Source organism: Petaurus breviceps, unplaced genomic scaffold (genome assembly GCF_028583685.1).
Source record: "Petaurus breviceps papuanus isolate PSGF00001 unplaced genomic scaffold, PetGlider_PUasm1.0 186, whole genome shotgun sequence".
NCBI lineage: Eukaryota > Metazoa > Chordata > Mammalia > Diprotodontia > Petauridae > Petaurus > Petaurus breviceps.
Window position 1 is genome coordinate 21,323,533 of NW_027185798.1, and position 5,769 is coordinate 21,329,301.

The 5,769-nt window shown below is 42.4% G+C and overlaps 1 protein-coding gene across 1 annotated transcript in view; it reads right to left on the reverse strand.

Moving 5' to 3' along the window:
- The window catches only part of TAOK1 (TAO kinase 1), a 152,425-nt gene that overhangs the window by 145,904 nt on the left and 752 nt on the right, over positions 1 to 5,769 (reverse strand).

Sequence of the window (5,769 nt, forward strand, 5' to 3'; positions counted from 1 at the left end):
ACACACACACACACACACACACACACACACACACACACACACACACACAGAGTTTGAAACTTTTCACTTGTTAGGTTGCCTTAAGTTTTATTATACAAATTATGATCCATTTGGGTTAACATTCATCCCCTCTTAAAAACACATCTACTTCTGACAGACATCTGCTTTCCTGTTAATACTTAGCCAAAATCAGCTTCACCAAGGGAATGGGGAGTTTTTATAATATTGGGGACAGGGAGAGAGGAAGGGGAAAAAAAAGAGAAAGGAATAAAAAATAGACACAGTAATTAACTCTGGTACTCAGTGACAGGGTAGGCCTGGGTTACAGTGAGTGCATTAGGGTAGAAGGTATCAAGGAGTATCATCATCCTATCACTATTATTCTAATTTTACAGTTGAGAAAACTGAAGCTCAGAAAGGTCAGCCCAGTGTCCCACAGTGTCTGAAGCAGGATTCAATCCTAGAAAAGGTAGAAAGGATTGCCTAGCATTGGGCCTGCACCCAGGAAAAGAAGTTCTCAGCTTTCATATTCTTCTACCTACTGCATGTGGACCATTACAGCCCAAAACTCCAAACTAAGCTCAACAGTAGCAGCACACAACTACAGCACAAGTTAAAGGGGCATTTGTGGGCTATTCTGGACACCTGACCATCACGGAAGTGTTTCTATAGGAATACACAATGAAACTTACAAATGGGATTCTGGAACACAACTCACTCTTAAACTGAGAAATGTCTGTATTTTACTATGACTAGTGACAGTCCAAATCCTAGGATTGTAAATTTTAGGGCTAGAAGGGATATGAGAGGTCTAGTCCAAACCTCAACTGAGAACCAGAGAGATGAAATGAGGTGCCCAAGGTCACCTAAGTGGCAGAGCCAGAATCTGAATTCAGGTAGCTGGCCTCGAAAAACAGCACTTTCCAATGCACCACATTGTCCTCAACTAAACAACCATAAAATAGGAGATTCTAACCTTTATTTCTTGAGCTTTCATTTCTTTGAAAAGCAAACATAACTGTTATATTTATTAAGTTCTAGATAAATTACTTTTAACAAAAGAAAAATTTCTCCCTACCCCATCTCCAAAGGGTAGGTAACCTTTAAAAATAAACAAGAAAACACGAAAATGTCATGATAAAGTGGTGACATCAGAATTCCACATACAAATTTTATTTAAAACACAGTTCTTGGCATGGCAAAAACTGGATATCATGTATAATTTAAAAGAGACTCCCCCTCTGCCCAATCAGATCTCTGGGTGGGGTTTATCATTCTGATGAGAGGAGACAGAAGTGAAACAGTCCTGGATCTGGAGTCAGAGAAGCCAAGTTTAAAACCTGATTCTACCACTTACTACCTGGAGGAGCTTGGGCAATTTAATTCATCTCTCTGGACCTCAACTTCCTCATTTGTAAAATGAGAGCATTACAAAAAGAAAATCAAGCTCTACATACTAAGGATTCTCAGTTTCATACACAATCCTTTTCTGTTCCACAATGGATATGGAAATGCTCATTTTATTTGGTTCAGAATTTTAATTTATGGTTAAGTTCAGAATAAAAAGTAAAATAAAAAAAATGAGGAAGGTGGACTAGATAACTTCTAAGATTCCTCTTTAAGTTCTAAACCAAGGCAATATGGAAATTATAACCATAAAAGGTTCTTTTTAGCCTAGGTCAATAGTCATTAAAAGTACCCAAAAATAGTCATCTCAAATAGTGGTGGGTATGTTTATGTACATATTTTCATTATTAGACCCTTAAAAACCTAATTCCTATAAATAAGCTTTGGAATCAGAACAGTAATAGGAATTTTAAATTAAAATGTAACTTCAAGTTCATCAATATGAATTACAATATGTTCACATAACAAGAGGAATGTTATTGAATCATAATAGTCTATACTTTCTTCACACAACCATACTAGTATTTATTTTCTTATAGACTTAGACATAGGCTTATAGAATTAGAGCTGGAAAGGGCCTTCAAGGTCACCAAGCTCAATCTTCACAATTCAAAAATGTAGAAACGAGGCTGTGAATGAATGACTTGACAAGGGTCACTTAGCTAGCTAGCCATTCAGCTAAAATGTCTGAAACAAGTCTTCCTGACTCCAGACCTCACACTCTATATCTGATATATTAGACATTCTAAAACAAGTACAAAAATTTGAAGGTATGTATTTTGATTCAGCAGGTTCAAAGGATTCTGTTTAATGAAATACATTTTCAATTTTATGCAAGTTGTACTCTATGAACTACATAACATTTACAGAAGGAAGAGGTTAGGTTTTTCAAGCACAACCCTGAACTATACTGCCAAGTTAAGTACTTGTAAGATCTCTTAACAGTCTCATTTCTAAAAATTTAAATTAGTGATCCTGCAGTGAATTGTTTTAGGTCACTATTAAGAGAATGCTGACAAACACAGGTCCATAAAAAAGGCTCCTGGTTAAAACAAACAAAAAAAGAGTAAAGCAACCAAGAAATAAAACTTTATTATATCTTTATACATTGTTGATTTTGATACATTCCCTATTTATTTCAACAGCTGACAAATATAACTATGAAGTTTACTAAGTATTAATGTTTGCTAAGAATCAGTAAGTTCTTAAAATGAGTTACATACTCTGAGGCTAGTTGAGTCCAGATTCAAAAGGAAACTAAGCTTTTTTTCTGGTGTGTAGTGAACAAAAAAAGTTGTTTCCTTAATAGTGGAAGAGCATTACAATACGGGTCAGTGACCTACCTCTTACTTGCCTTGACATTTATTAAAAACATGCACACAACTAAACCCTTTGTCAGAAATGACACACATTCATAATTCTCTGTTGTGTCCATTGTTCTCCCCAAATCCTTATTACAGAAAATTCATCATTTTATTTTCATTTCATTCATGCTATAGATATCGATATAGGTCCTCCACCCTGCAGGACTGCTTCTAAACATTCTTTCAACTCAAAGACTTCAGTATAAGTTAAAAAATAAACCAAACCTTTTGTACATAAATGATATTCCAGACCTTTCGAGATAATCTCATGATATCCACATTTTGGTAAGATTTCAGTTGATCCTTATAGTTTCTTCCATCTACACAACATGAGAATTATAACTGAATTAGAGTTTGATAACAGAATGCCAAAAAATTAAGTCATTAAAAGGGAATTCTGAGAAAAGAAGCAGTTGTGGAGAGCAGGAAGTGATGCACGTTGCCATTTTGTTCATGGACTATTTAAGAAAAGACCTATAGTCCATCTAGCCTCATTCATCTTTTATAGCAACACTAACGGGTCATGTTGTAGATCTTCCTTCAAATCTTTTCCCCATCTGAAACTTTCCTGAACCTATTCATTCATATTTTCTGCCTGTATCATGTTTTGAGCAGAGCCCCAAACTTTAACTCTGAAAGGGGTACATGAGAAAGCTGACTTGGACAATGGTATCAAGAACTAAGAACAGAGACACTAACACCCATTTTTTTGGCCTTCAGATAGTCAAACCAACTAAAAGCAGAGTAGTAGATTCGATATAGCTGGGGGATGGAGACGTTTGATGCAACATACACTGACTAAAATGAGGATCACTGTCAAAACAGTTAGGCATCTGACTACAACCTGGTTACTATCAACTTTGTCAACAAAATCCTGATATTCTACTGCTTTAAAACAAGCTTTCACACAGCAAAACACAACATACATCAAGATATTTAAAATAGCACAAATTTTTCAGGTCTGTGAACATTTTGTAAGATATGCCACTAGCTATAGGTAGCATTTTAGAGAGCTTGAATGAAAGTAAATGATTCCCAAGCTTAGGAACACTTGAAACAAGCTGAAAGAAAGAAACATGTTTCTAACAAAAAATAAAATTAAACTTGTACATTAACAATTCACTACCTCCTTGACATCCAAAGGAAATTTTTTTTAAATTCTACCAGTTTTCAAAGGAGGGTATATTGTGTGTTTACTCCTCTTGGAATGCTGTTTATCAAATATCCTAGCCCTTAATATTCAGCAGATATTAAATATCAAAAATATCAATACTTTTGAGGCTGGGGAAAAGATTACCAGCAATAACATTCAAGACTAATCATTATTAATCAAAGAAGCTTTCTTGACAAGAGAAGTTTTTAAGAAAGTTAATTTTGTCTTTTAAAAATAAATGTCTGGTATATGGAGGGCAATACACATGGGTAGGCCCACCAACAAGTGCTGCTGAAAAAGCAGATTAAGAAATAGTTAAAAAAAAATAATTAAAAAGCAAAAGGAAAAAAGGGGAAATTCAACCTCTCCACTGGAATAAAACAGACCTTACAGGGTATTTTAATCAAACAAATTGATGTGTAAATGCTATTCCTAAAAACAGGCACTCACGGCAGAAATATAATTTCTCACATGGATTACTCATGTAAAATTTCCCAACTTTATATACTTTACAGACTGTTACCCCCCCCCCCCCCAAATCACCAGGAAGGAACAAACGTCCAACATGTTACAAGTCACCCTGAGATCTAAAGTCTCGGTGAATTTCTGGTTAAGTACAAAAAAAGTCAGTCATTCCTCCTGGGGAGAGGAAACGACAAAGCTGTCTCATTCGAATTTATGCCTCAAATCCAACCTGCTCACAAAGACGTCAATCTCGTACTAAAAACAATAAATAGGAGACAGACGGCAGAAGTGCCCTGACACGGGAGCCGGCCTCACAAGCCCCAACGTCTCTGCGCCGGGAGCCCCAGCACACGCACGTACTTCCCCAGGGCAGACCTAAGGGAAAGGGTGTATGGGGCGGGGGGGGGCACCCAGTTATCGATTAAAAGGCAGGAGTAACCTCTCCAAGGGAAGCGCCATTACCTCCCTCTCCCAGCTCCCCCTCCCTTCAGTGTAGACACGGGTCTGTGCATGGAGAAGCAGCCTAGGACTTCTGCAGCACTGCAGTACAGAGAATGGGGTGGGGGGTGGGGGAGACATCCTCCTGCTCCCCCTCCAAAAGAGGGGTGCAGCCCCTGGGGGCTGGGGGAAGGAAACGAATTGGCTGCGGATCCCAGCAAATCCGAAACATTTTCCCTAGCTACGGACACTCGGGCAGCGACAGGGGAGGAAGGGGAGGGGGACCACGAGAGGGAAAGGGCCCTGAGCTACAACTGGGGGGGGGGGGGGTCGACCCCGTCCCCCGGAGGACACACCTTCATTAAGACATCCCCAAAGCCACCATTCGGGGCGGGGGGTGCAGGGTGGGGGTAGGGGTGGTGAGGACAGCGCCGGCTTCCTTCGGGTGTCGGCCCCCCACCCCCAAGGAGGCCTGGCTGGCTTCCGAGCCACCTCCCCAGAAAGCCGGGGCGACCCTCGCCTCCCCCCAGCCGGACATCGGCGCCCGCCGAGGCCCGAGGGCTGGGGGGGGGGGGGGGGTTAGGCCGGTCCCCGCCCTCCGCCTGCCCGGGTCCCCCGGCCCCCGGCCCGAGATCCGCAGGCGCGCTTACCCTCTCGGCGACAGGCCCGGCCCGGCCCGGGGCGGGGCGGGGCGGGGTGGGGTGGGCAGCCGCAGCCCCCCGGAGCCGATCCACTCCGCTCCGCCCGAGGAGGAGGCGAGGACGACGACGACGACGACGACGACGACGACGAGGACGAGGAGGAGGAGGGGGCCCGGCGACGAGCCACCGCCCCCCCTCCGGCGCCCCCGCCGGCCGCCCAGCCCGAGCTCTGCGACAAGGGGCGGGCCGGAGGGGGCCGCGGCGGCGGCGGCGGCGGCGGCGGGGCCCGGCCCGGCCCGGG